This window comes from Acanthisitta chloris, unplaced genomic scaffold, assembly GCF_000695815.1.
Source record: "Acanthisitta chloris isolate BGI_N310 unplaced genomic scaffold, ASM69581v1 scaffold15076, whole genome shotgun sequence".
NCBI classification, from domain to species: Eukaryota; Metazoa; Chordata; class Aves; order Passeriformes; family Acanthisittidae; genus Acanthisitta; species Acanthisitta chloris.
Genome location: NW_008676651.1, coordinates 23789 through 37636, shown reverse-complemented (window position 1 = coordinate 37636; position 13848 = coordinate 23789). Strand labels below are relative to the sequence as shown.

The 13848-nt window shown below is 41.2% G+C and overlaps 1 protein-coding gene across 1 annotated transcript in view; it reads right to left on the bottom strand.

Moving 5' to 3' along the window:
• BCAS3 (breast carcinoma amplified sequence 3) overlaps positions 1-13848 on the bottom strand; it is a gene marked incomplete at its 3' end in the record, with an annotated part of 109862 nt that overhangs the window by 73361 nt on the left and 22653 nt on the right. The gene's annotated exons all lie outside the window — the stretch shown is intronic.

Below are 13848 nucleotides of genomic sequence, written 5' to 3'. Positions count from 1 at the left end.
TGCCTCAGGATAATACAATGGTTCATAGAGTAATGTACAATAGTCAATGCACACAAAGAACTGTCGCAGAAAGAATAGGAAAAAAAAGAAGTTTTGACATTTTACCTACTGAAATTCTGCCCAAAACACACATTTTTCTAGGCACATACCTAGGCCAATAACTAGAGGGTGCTAGTCATTACTCTAGGCACTTCAAAGGCCCTTCAAAAACACTTTCAAAACAGCGAGACTCGAGTGGAGTTCCTTGAAGCACATGGAAGTTCATTGCTGCTAGAAAACACAACAAACCACTGCAAGGTCTATGTACAAACTTCTTTTTAATTAAGTAATTTATTACCTACAGCAAATGATGATGTTGAGAAAAGGGTACACAGATTCCAATGTCAAAATGGAAAATGTGTGTTGGGGGGGGTTAAAATGATTGTCTCAATAACATGTTTTCAACTTGCTGGGAGGGGAAAAAATCAAGGATTTTAATTTCATTGTTCAGTAGAACCACAGACAGAGGATTCTCCAGCACTGATGGATTTCAGTTCTTCTCCAGAGATTTCTTTCTGAAATTAGGAATGATCTTTCTTTATCCTCCTTGTATGCTATTTATCCCCTCAGCCAGAAGCAAGATCAGCTCTCCTAGAGCAGGAGAATGAGGCTGATGGACATGGATCTAAGGAAAGCAGAAGGGCAGGGATGGAGCAACACCACAAGTGCAAGAGGCTGCAAGAGGCAGGACTAGTTTGCCACCACAGAGTTACAGCACAGTGCAACGTTCTGCACTCAACTTCCCTCGCTAAATTACCAAACAAACACACAAATATTAAAAATGACACCACCTATGAGAACAAAAAAGAACACTTAGCATCATCAATCTACTTGAATTGCAGCTGCACAACCAGAAGGCTCCAAACTCCCAGAGAACACCACCAAACCCAGCATGGATGGAGCCACACACACTTGGAAAAGCTTCTGGTGCCCATCGGAAGTTCTCGAAACCTTTGAGCTGTGTGAAACTCCAGTTACTGCTCTGTTTCACAAAGAGCTGTGAGGAGGCATTTCATCATGGAGACACTGCAGGTAGATGTGGTTGGAACCCACCAGCTGAAGGTCTGTGCTAAAACCACCATCATTTGGGACAGAAGAAAGCAAAAAGACTCCTAGCCAAGAGGAGCCAAAGGTTTGTGTCCATCTCAGCACTGAGCAGAGCTCTGACCACATCACTGTACCAGTGATGACTATGCAAAGAGGAAGAATTAAGACAGAAATATGAGAACACTGGGGTTTGCAATTTGGCAATAACATTGTCACAAATCAAATCCCTGTGAGTTATTCCCTCAGATTATAGACAGATTTTCCTTACGTTTCCTGACTGTCAAACTTGCTGTCCCACTTGCTGTCCCACTCAAAGCCAATTGTTAGTGGATTCAAATGAAGGAAAACTTTAGGAAAAGGTGAAACTGCATCAAAATATCAATGAAATTACATGAAGAGATGACATGGAGCTACAAAATGAGCATGGCATCAGAGAGATTTTAAGCAATATCAGCACAGAACAGCTATAAATATGTTCCTAACAGCCCACCAAAGTCTGTCACACTGCTCTAAAGATGACCTAAAATTCAGGTTAGGATTCTCCAGTGACCTGTTCTCGCTGTGGTCACCCCCTGATGCCTCACAGAAGGACAAGCAAAGCCAAAGAAAACCAGAGCACAGAGTTAATTAAGTGTATATTGGAAAAAACTCCTGCCTGAACCTTCACACTGGAAAGTTGAAGCATGAGGTTTGATTAGGATCTTTGCAGTAATATTATTAACATGTTGAGACCACAAAGGCAATTCTGTTCTCCTCAAGGGCCCTGAAGAAGGTTTGCTCAGATTAACAGATTTCAGTGCTAAAAGGATCATCTTCTCTCTCCAGGCCATGCACAAAACAGCCCAAAAGCTCAAAGAAATGACTTTTTACCAAGCAACCTAATCTTGTCTTAAAAGACTTCCACCAACAATGAGTTCTCTATTTTTATGTCAAGTTGTTCCAACATTTTGATCACTTTATTTTTATGAAATTACTTCTTTCCAACCTAATCTTAAAAGACTTCCACCAACAATGAGTCCTCTATTTTTATGGTAAGTTGTTCCAACATTTTGACCACTTTATTTTTATGAAATTACTTCTTCGTGCGAGGCAGAATTTGTGCTTACTCTGCTGTTGAGCTTCTGTGTCTCTGTCAACAACACACAAAGGCTTCACTGCATTGACCTACACTCGTGTGTCAGTCAGGAACCCTTAAAAGACTTCCACCAACAATGAGTCCTCTATTTTTATGGTAAGTTGTTCCAACATTTTGACCACTTTATTTTTATGAAATTACTTCTTCGTGCGAGGCAGAATTTGTGCTTACTCTGCTGTTGAGCTTCTGTGTCTCTGTCAACAACACACAAAGGCTTCACTGCATTGACCTACACTCGTGTGTCAGTCAGGAACCACCCAGAGCAATCCAAGCACCAAGACTCAAGTGAAAAGGACTTTCAAGCCTTAAGTTTTCAGCTTGTTTTCCAGCCCTATCACAGATCTGCAGTCCTCTTCTTCCCTCTGCAGCATTCCCTCTTCTTTCCCAGGGAAGCACACCAGAATGCAAACTCTAACAAACAAAATACCTTCAAGGATTGTGGGTTTTATGCCTCAAACACCACAGCAGAAAAGGCTTTCAGTGAGGCTTTCATCACCTAATGGCTCTCTGCATCTCACCTTTCCACAGGAAGAGCTTGAAAACTCCACTCTGTAACTCATTTTCTAATTCATGGTGCTTAACAGATTCATCCCAAAAATCAGGAAAAGCAGAGCAAGACTTCTGAGAAAGTGACACTTCCCCCAGAAGTGTGTGCTGCAGTGAGAGCCAAAGCAGCACAGACATTTTAAGTGCACCACAAATTGCAAAAAGCATGGAAACACTTAATTCCAAATAGGAAAAACCTGTACCGACCTTGGACACATGTTACTAAATCCAATCCCTTAATACAAGGGAGGAAATTATTTGCTACAGCACTGAAATATTTGTGTTAGAGACAGAAATTTCACTCTTGCATCTTCCTCGAAGATTTTGATCAAGTCTATCAGTGAAAAAAATTCCATGTTATCCTCATCCTTCACTGTCTCATGGGCTTGGACAGTGCTGTGCTGGGTTGGAAGATTATAAACCACTGCAGGAAAACTGAGTTCCTTCTTTTTCTGCCTCTGCAGCCACATAAATCCTGATCTGCAGGTGACAATAACTCTTTTCCTACAAGCTGTGGTCCTGTGCAAACCTCTCCTGCTTTCAGGCAGATGATCATAATTAGCTGCCCAGGTATAAATTACAGAAGGCAAATGCATTAAGCAACTCTATTATTTTATACCTATTTAACCAGGCAAAGTTATGTCCATTTTATCGTTAGCAAAATCGATTCCCGATGAAGTTAAACTTCATTAAAAGGCAAAACTTGTACCTAAATAAATCCCATTCCCACATGACTACAAGCTCTGTGCTCAAAGAACACTCCATGGCAAAGGTACATCAAAATCAGCTTATTAAAGCAGTTCAGTTCTTTGCCTTATTCTTCCTGCCCATCCTCAGCTATACGTGACCATTTGTAAGTGATTTTAAATCAGTCCTGTGCACATTGTTCTTTCCAAGGGCAATCACAGATGTTTTTGTCATCCATTCACTTATCAATTTAATTAAAGAGCTTTGCTATTACCTGGAAGAAAATATTTGTGAAGCTTTGAGGAGATTTAAGTGCTTTTAATGAAAAGCTAATTCCATGCCAGGGAATTGCTGTTTACTCCCAGACTCTCTGCATGGCTAACTGAGCTAATGACTGACTTCATATTGGGATTCACTGATTCTGAGCAGAAAACACAAGTTGTTCTCTGTCTACACCTGTTCCAGGCTCTGTTCCATGACAGGAGATTACAAACCTCAGTTTCTTCCACCAGATTTCTGTTTCTTTGAAAAAATGATCATCATTTACCTTCTTCCTCATATTTTCTCCCTATTTAGGGGTGACACTTGCAGGGAGAGTGTCACTCCCATGGCCTGGAGCAGCTGCCAAGTGCTGGCTCTAAGTGGCCAGGCCAGGGCTGCCCTTGGGAGATCAAGTGCAGCCACTTCCCAGGACAAGAGCAGGAGGGACACTCTGCACACATGGACCACAGCAGTGCCAGGAGCACACAGACACCTCCCACACAGCAAGGGAAGTCTCAAAAAGCACTGGAGGAAGAGCTGAGATGGTAAGGGGGGAAAGGAGATGGATGTGCTGCACTGATTTGGCAGCATGGTGAGGGAATGAAGGAGCTAACACTGACTCAGCACTCAGCAAACAGTTCAGATCTCTCACACCTGTGAAAAGCAGCTTCCAGCCCATTTTTAAGGTTCAAATCTGAGAATTTCAGGTACATTTCAACTGCTCAAAGTGAAGGACTTTGGGCCAAATCTCAGTGATGTCAAACTGTCTAGTTCCATTCTCTTAAGAAGTGCCCAAAGAAGCTTTTAGTGACAAGAAATGTACAGAAAGTTTCCCTTAAAATACTCCAGAATATTCTATCGTGTTAAGAAATACAAAGTGATCATATGTGAGAGCAGAAAAAACCCTCTATTATCAAATTCATCTGGAAATTCATACAACTTTCTGTAAGAGGAGCTCTGCATACTACTCTTTCCTAGCAGAGCTGCATCAGCTTCTTTAAAGGTGTCAGAACACACAAAACTTATCACCAATAAACAAGGTTCTAAAACAAAACACAAAGCAGATTTTAGGCTGAGTTTAACCTAGAAGAGCCAAACAACTATCCTTATGCTACTAAGAAAGAAATGTGGGAAGAGAGGGATGGAAACAGTTTCAATATAAAATGTGTGTCCACATTTTTGGTTGTTTTTTTCCCCTCAGTTAAATGAAGCAAATAAAATTAAAACCAGTCTAATGGCTGTAGGGAGATCTCCCACTCTATAAATATGTTTTGCACATTCATTTAGAAACCCAAACTAGTATAAAGATTAATTAATTGTTCCTAATAATTTACTTCAAATTGAAAGATCAAAACAGGTATAATTATGTTTAAGACATGTTTCTGTGGACAAAGAGCATTAATTGTCTCATCAAAAAGAATAAAAAGAGCCTATCAAGGGCTTATAGGTGATGAACAGTTATCTGAACTGAGTGCCCAGAAGTCTCTGTTCAAGTGTTTTCAGGCATGGGAAAAGATCTGTTTATTGAGAGAGGTGAAATTCTACCTTAAATAGATGAGCAAAATGTTCAGTTCAATGCAGCAAAAAGCTAGAAAAGGTTGGAAAAAGTGGAAGATTGTTTCCACTCTTGGAGTTCTGTGAGGGAACAATGTGAAATAACAAATTTTCTTGATGTTCCTGGAACAGATGTTTTTCCCCAAAGGAGGTCATGGATTTCTTAAGTAGCTTCAACAACTAATGGATCCACTTTTATTTTGTCCACACACTGGTATCATCATAACAGATATTACAAAAGTAGCATCAGTTCAAAGAGAAAATTAAAAGGGGGAATCCTTAAAAATATTAAAATACTTAGCAACCTTCAAATTACTCTCCTTGTGGCAACAGACAGCTCTTCCCACATCCTGCCTTAGCAGCAGCACGTAACATGTTTGGTCAGGCACTGTATTGCCCAGGGAGGTGGTGGAGTCACCATCCCTGGAGGTGTTTCAGAGGCATCTGATGCTGGAGGATATGATTTAGGGGTAACAGCAGTAACAGATTGATGGTAGGACTTGCTGCTCTTAGAGATCTCCTCCAACCTGGATCATTCTACGATTGTGTTGTCTGCCCATAACATCACTCACTCTCATCCCCAGAAGAGACTTGCTCGAGGTGAAGTGGTTTTGTTGGGCCTGTTTTCAAATTTCCAGGTGCATAAAGGTACCCCACGAGCCTCCCCCCACTGCAGAGCCCCTCAGCCTGTGCCTGGCACTGGAGTGTAAAATCTAGCACAAGCTGCCTGCTCAGCTGGGGCATGGCTCTGCCCAGAGACCCGAGTGTGACACACTTTCCACTTCACTGAGACACACCACATGTTACAAAACAGAGCTGTCCCATCATATTTGCAGTTAGTTAATACAGCCAGATTAGCAGCATCTCAGGAGATTTGTTTATCTACAAGGCTTACTTGACCGTAGCTATCACTGAGGGGAAGTACAGCTGGAGCTCCACGTTCACATCACAATCAAGGGTTGTTTTTTTTTTTCTCTGAGATATTCTGGACTAGATTTTGCTTGTGTGGAACCAAACAGTGCTTTTATACACAATTTACAAACCTGCACTGGCTGTCCTTGAGCATTCTGTGAACATATGTTAAAGTGGAGAAAGTGCTGTAAATCTTCAAGGACATGAGCAAAGATGAATGTCAGAAGAGAACACACATTTCTCACACCTCTATCACAGACTAACATTTCTATGATCAAAGTTACAATCTGGTAGATGTTTTTCCTCTGAAAATATAGAATAAAGTACATTTAAAGAGTTGTCTTCTCCTTCTCAGTGTCAAATGGAGCAGAATTCCCCACTGGCACAAAGGTATGGAATTTGTACTGTAACTGCCACACAGATCTTTAAGATCATCCACTATGGACCAAAATAAAAAATGCATCTCAAGAGACAGTCACATGTCACAGCTTAATAGGAAGGATCCAGAGAACAACTCTGAGGGCAAATTGATGGTGAAACACCTCAGCTGCAGCCAAATTTCAGCAAGCACAGGTAGAACCCAAACAGAGAATCTTGTGGAGCCAAAGCCACAGCTAGGCCCAGATTTTAGAAACCACCAACATTTACAACACTTCAAATCAAAACCAAAGCTTTTTTTCTTTCCTCTGAGGCATTTACACCAATCAGTGTAAATGATCAGTGGTGGATGGCTATAGGAATAGGAATATGGAGGGAATATGGAGGGAATATGGAGGGAATATGGAGGGAATATGGAGGGAATATAGAGGGAATATAGAGGGAATATAGAGGGAATATAGAGGGAATATAGAGGGAATATAGAGGGAATATAGAGGGAATATAGAGGGAATATAGAGGGAATATAGAGGGAATATAGAGGGAATATAGAGGGAATATAGAGGGAATATAGAGGGAATATAGAGGGAATATAGAGGGAATATAGAGGGAATATAGAGGGAATATAGAGGGAATATAGAGGGAATATAGAGGGAATATAGAGGGAATATAGAGGGAATATAGAGGGAATAGGCTAATAGAGATGCAGCTAAATATCACAGCACAGATGCAGTTAATTGTATATATTTGAGGCATATTCCTCTGCCACCCATGAACATTGGAGCTCCAACTTGTGTGTGATTCCATAACCCACACCAAAAAGGCTTTACCCACAACTGGGAACAGGCAAAAGTACTCCGAAGGACCAAATATTCCATCCTGTTGGTTCTTGCAATGAATTTCTTTAGATTCCAGGTTCACTTTTCCTTTCTGTGCTTTCCCTGATGACTCATGGACCTGACAGACCTATTGGCATCTTCTCCTCTCCCATGCCATCACCACTAGCAGCAGTTGAGCAAGTGTCTCCACACCCACCCGCGCCGCCGTCCCAAACCCCACACAAAGCCCCTTCTTGGCCTCAACATGAAACACAAAGCCTTGCCCCAACCTGCTTTATCTCCAATGCCTCTTCCCTCCGTGTCATCGGCGGCATAAGGAACCTCTGGGATTGTGCAACACTTCATCACCTCTGCATTAAGCAGCTTCTGCCTCGAGTTGCATGACAGAGACCATTAGAAGACATCTTTCAGCTGCTCAGCAATCGACAAAACCTTAATTGTTTCTGTGCTAGTGTATGGCTCAAATTACAATTTTTGAGAAGCTTGAAAACAATCCCATTTCTAAGCAATAATTAAAGGGTTTTAAGAGTGTGTATGACTGAAGTTGAGCAGAAATGAGCTTAGATCTTATGGTTAAAGCACTTGAAAAGTGCCGTGAACAACAAAGCTTCTCTGAGGTTCTGGTCACATCAGGTAGGCCAAACTTTTCCCAAGTGCCCATTAATTATAAGCTCTGAGGTATTTCCTGCTTTGCTTTATGCCTTGACACAGCAGAACCATGTTCTACACATGTGCAGAACTGTCACCACAAATGAACTCACCAGGAGCTGGTTTGGAATGATGAAACTCTACCTGAAAATAATTCCTCTTCTCATTCCCCTTCTACCTCACTCATTCCCTGCGAGCAGCCAAACCAGTATTTTCCTTAAACTGACCTGAAGGCTGAAATCCTCCAGGAATTGCTTATCAAAAATAACCTCAGCTTCTGTTACAGCCTTTTTCTCACTGAACTCACCGATACAGACACCTCTTTCCTGGACCAGTTTGCATAAAACTGGGGGAATTTCCTAGTTAGATGTGGCTGATATTCCCAGGAGGAATGCCAATTGCTAGGGAAGGGCAGACAGAAATGCTGCAGTCTCACCACAGTCACCTAGCACAGCTGATGCTCCAACAGTCGTTCAAACTGTGCAGGCAAAACTGACTGAAACATTTAGTGTTGTTTTATGGATGTCTCATCTGTGAAACATGAAAATTATACAGCACAAACATTCTAGTCATCATTTAAATCACACTTAATTTTAAGAACAAGGTTGTGAGCAGCAATCCAAAACTGCATAAAGAGTCTCCTCCTCTGACTATATTCCCTGGTCTGAATTTAGAGAAGGAAGGGATTGAGCAAGATCATTTTCTAAGCATGTGCCTTATGTTTCCACACAGCAGGAGCCTCCCAAATCTCTGGTTAGAACTGCTGAAGAAAAACTTACGCATTTACCTTTGTAAATTTGAATTTTTAAAGGTCCTGAAATATATGAATTTGGCTTCAAAAAAACAATGAAAGAATGATTACATTAGATTTTTTTAACAGATTCCACTTCCTGTGCTTTAAGTGTCTTTTTCTGTGCTTTGGAGATTTAAAAGAAGCTAATCCACGTATGAATGCTTGAGCTCAGCAAACTCCTCTGATGTTTGAGGGGAGAAGGACTCAAGAGAGTCAATGGTAAGAGAGAAAAAAGCATCTACTACCAGATGCAACGTTCAAACACTGAGGAGCTGCAGTGAGTTACTCCAGTGGCAGCAGCTGAGCAGCAACAAGGGCTGTAAGCTGAAGCAGTTTGCAATCAGCTGCTCCAAATATGAGCAAGAAGTGACAGCAGTTATATAGGAAAAAAAACCACCAGATTAAACAGCATCTTCCTTGGACTGATTGAGAGCTCAGTACCTGAGGTGTGTGTGTTCTCAGAAAAAGAGACCAACTTCCATCCTGCGATTTCTACCTCTTTTGCAAAGCCCTTTAAATCCTTCTCATAGCCTCTAACACAGACACAACCCTAAAAACATATAAGCAAAGCAAATCTAATCCTCAAGTGTTCCCCAGCTCTGTCACGTTGATTTATAACAGTTATTTCTAAGACAGACAAAAACACACAGATGCAAACAATTACTCTATTTTTGTAGGCAACAAGTGAGGTGGGTGGTAACTGAGAAATTTTGAAAAATCCTGTCACAATATTCCTTTTGCTGTGCAGTAACCTCCTCACACAACAAACGGTCGCCACATCAGAGGCTTTCCAGGGCCTGAAGGGCCACTTTGATTCCAGACCGCTGCAGGCATTAGTGGGGACGTAATTAGGGTAAAAAGTTCAACCACAGCTCCATGTCTAGAGTGCTGCCAGAAATAAATTTCCTCTCATTCACTGGTTTCTACTGTACCCTCCCTGAGAAACATATTGAAAACACATTTATCTTTGTAGAGTTTGTTCCTCTTCTAATTAACTTTATAGCGTTTACAGTATTGAATAATTTAAAGTGGAATTTAAAGTGGCCCTGGAAGCAGCAGCTTTGCCTGTAATGGTGCTGTGCATTATCTTTTCCCTGTGGTGCTTCTTTTGACAAGTTACTGGGGGAAGGTTTGTGCTCCAGCTGGGTTGGTCTGGCTGAGCATGGAGACTTCCTCCCTCATCCCTCTCTCCATCACTCCACGCACGGAGGGCTGGTACAGCAGGGAAACAAAACTGTGCCTCAGCATGGAAATGTGCTCTCCCAAACCTCCACACTAGCCTCAGGATCGCTTGGAAAAGGTTTATCTTTTATATAGTTTAATAAATCAAAGCTTGAGAAGGTCAAAACTACCCATAGTTCTCACCAAGTGGTCAAAGTTTGACCCTGAGTACTCGTTTTCTTGCAGTTTTGATCCAAGATTAACAGTTTATTATAGTTCAAAGGTTGTTTCTTACCCTTGTTCACTCAGATGAACATTTGGTGTATCAGGGGAACATGAGAGCTTTCCTACCCTTGGGATGTAGAATCATAGAACCAACCTGGTTGGAAAAAACCTCAAAGATCATCAAGTCCAACCCTAGCCCATAGCACTAAGTGCCACATCCAGTCTCAGCTTGAAAACCTCCAGGGATGGGGAATCCACCACCTCCCTAGGCAGCACATTCCAATGCCTGAGCACTCTCTCTGGAAAAAATCTCTTCCTAATATCCAACCTGACCCTCCCCTGGCAGAGCTTGAGTCTGTGCCCTCTTGTCCTGCTGCTGGTTGCCTGGGAGAAGAGACCAACTCCCACCTGACTCCAACCTCCAGCCAAGTCCAGGGGCAGAATCACACATGGAAACAGCACCTTATTCCCCTAAAGCTCTATCTCAGGCAATTGAATATGTGAGGAAATTCACAGTACATTATTATAGTTACAGAATCAACTTACAAGCAAAAAAACCTTGGGATCCACAAGCTCCCTAAGACAAACACCATTCCATCTTTAGCACATAACAATCCCACCCAGCAGCACTACAAGGTTCCATCTCACAGGATCTAAAAGCTACCACACAACCTGCTAAGAGTAAACTGAATTTTCCTGCTCTAACCAGGGAGGATAATGTTTCTCATCTGCTGAGCAGAAGGAAACCTTTGCAAGGCAGCTGACACCACAGCACTCACTGCAGTTAATGATGCTCTACAAGAGCCTTTGGGACTCAACCCCTCAAAGGTAACAGAAATGAGAGAGCTTTGCCTGACTTGAAAGGTTCTACTGTGCTTTTTAGAGCAAAAACTGAGTTTGCTCTCTAGAAATTTTAACTTGAGAGTCTTCAAACAATCAGACTGGGAAGAAAAGTCTGAGTTTTGCAGTCTTCAATAGGAGACCACAAATATTTAATGAAATCTATTTGATGGTGTCCAACACAGCTGCAAATCACGACCATGTGGCCAACCCATTTTAGGTGTGACCTGAGAAAACAAGCTCTATTTCTGCACACCCCATGGCACAGCCTGGTGAGCCCATGGCATCACCACTGCTCATTTAAGGGCATTCCAGGAAGAATATTCCAGGGAGAGTTACTCTGAGCACTGTGAGAACTGTGAACAAGAACTTCATTCATCATAGCCTATTTCCTTCTCTTGGGTGATCCTTCCAGAAAGCTTTGCTGTTTGTCCCTGACAAATCATTTCACAGCTAATTTTAAGCATGAAAAGCCACAGACACTCCAAACTGGACACTGGATTTTGGCACTGCCCACTGAGTGTGCCAGAATATTAACACTTTCATCACTCTGTTTCTGTTGTTACTCAGCTGCTCTCTCCCCAAACCTGAGCACACCCAGAAGCACATTCCTGAGTCAGAGCTGGGCTAAGGTTAGCAGGATTTAATCTCCAGTAGCCATGTGAATAAAGACACTTCCTGAAAACCTGTTGTAAAAAAAAAAAAAAACAAACCTGCTGCCTAGTCAAACTTATACATTTTGTTTGCTCCAACTACTCCTCCTTCTTTCACTTACCCTAATTTCCTCTCTCCTCCCATGATTAAAAAAGATTACCTCTTGCTTCTCATGCCCTTACATGACCTCCATCCAATTCTTCAAGTCATCCACAATTTTCCATCACTTGACATCATTAAACTAAAAAAAAAAACAAACCTGCTGCCTAGTCAAACTTATACATTTTGTTTGCTCCAACTACTCCTCCTTCTTTCACTTACCCTAATTTCCTCTCTCCTCCCATGATTAAAAAAGATTACCTCTTGCTTCTCATGCCCTTACATGACCTCCATCCAATTCTTCAAGTCATCCACAATTTTCCATCACTTGACATCATTAAACTGATATGCATGTCTAAAAATAAATGCTGGAAACCTCACACTTGTCGAGGCTGCTGTTCCTTTCCATCAACTCTACTGGCCTCAAACTCTTCATCTCCTGTAACTCCTAGAACCATGGTCTGGAGCTTAGGATGCTGAGACTAGCCTGGTTTGCATCTCCTTACAGGAATTCTGTCCCCTAGGTATAATAAAATGCTTAGCTAGGAAGGAAAACAGAAAGAAAAATAAGGAAAATACAAGGAAAAAAGTCTTTGGAGTTTGGTTCTTTCTTGTCACCTCTATCATCCTCTGAAGGGCAGATTTGCCATCACTCAACCCATGATTTATTCCCTAATGATCTGATATACACAGCTCAGTTTCCCTTTCATTTTCTCCACTAGCTTAAAATGAAGCATTTCTTTAAACTAAAAGTATTGGTCCATTTATATTTGAGCACAACAAAAAGCACATTTAAAGTATGTTGGATCTCTCAGGTGTATATGAAGGTGTTTTACAGATCTAGTATGTTCCAAACTGGGAATATCTTACTGTCTCACTGCCTAGAAAAGCCATTAATATGCACCAAAGCCCATCAATGATTCTGTGTGTATATACAGATTTGTTTGCCCTATCACCAGGAACAAGCAGATATGTCTTTACAAACCTACACACACACCAAAAAAAAATTAAAAAAAATTATGCAGATGTTCTTTCTTTTTTGGTTTTCCTTTAATTTGTAGATCTTGTAATCTAAAACTGAAGTTGACTGAACCAACCTCCAAACCAGCACAGCAGTATCAGCCAAAGAACACAATCTGTTTCCCATTTATGTGTCAGACTGCATCCTTTTGGGGGGCTGTGAAAACTATTGTTTTGAGAGGATTATACAGGGAATCATGGACTGGTTTTGGTTGGAAAAGGACCTGTAAAGATCAGCTAGTCCAACCCCCCTGCTTGGCACTTCAGTCATTTTACTAGGTGGAAAATTTGACTGCCAGAATAACAAAAAAGTGTGCACCAAAAGCTAGTCAGAAACTCAGATCCAAAGCAAAAAATCTCGTGGAGAGGTATAAAATGATCACATACAAGAATAGAAAAAATATACATATTATCAGCAAATTGCTCTGGAATTCACTAATTAATAACAGGTAACAACAAAAACCTATTTGGAAACATCAGAATTTCCAGGCATGTTCCAGGAAAAGAGTTACAACAGCTGTAAATTTGAGCAGAGAAACCAGAAGTCAGAGATTTGAGAGGGTTGATAGGACAAATCCAAATGATGATCAAGGCAGAGCTATTTTTGCTCCAGAATCATATTCTCCTTGGTAGAACCTGCAGCAGAGTCTCAATCTCCTCATTAAATCAGGAAACCCTGATTGAAAATCTTCTCTTTGCAGATATTGAACTACTGATGAGTTCAGCTACTGGAAGGTTTTTTCCAGCCAACATATCCTCTGTGTATATAAACACTGTTTGGATTCAGCCAAACTCCTATGAGAACAGCACTTGCATCCCTGGTCAAACACTTTCTGATAAAGTTATTCTTACAGGACAGGGAAGAAGAGAAGAAAAACCACCATAAACAGTTTTGCAAGTTGTAAATACACAAAATACATCCCATAAATTCACTTCTCTGCCCTACATGGTGTTTACTGAAGACAATAACATCAATATTCCAGGTTAACACAGTAATAACACAGAGAAATTGA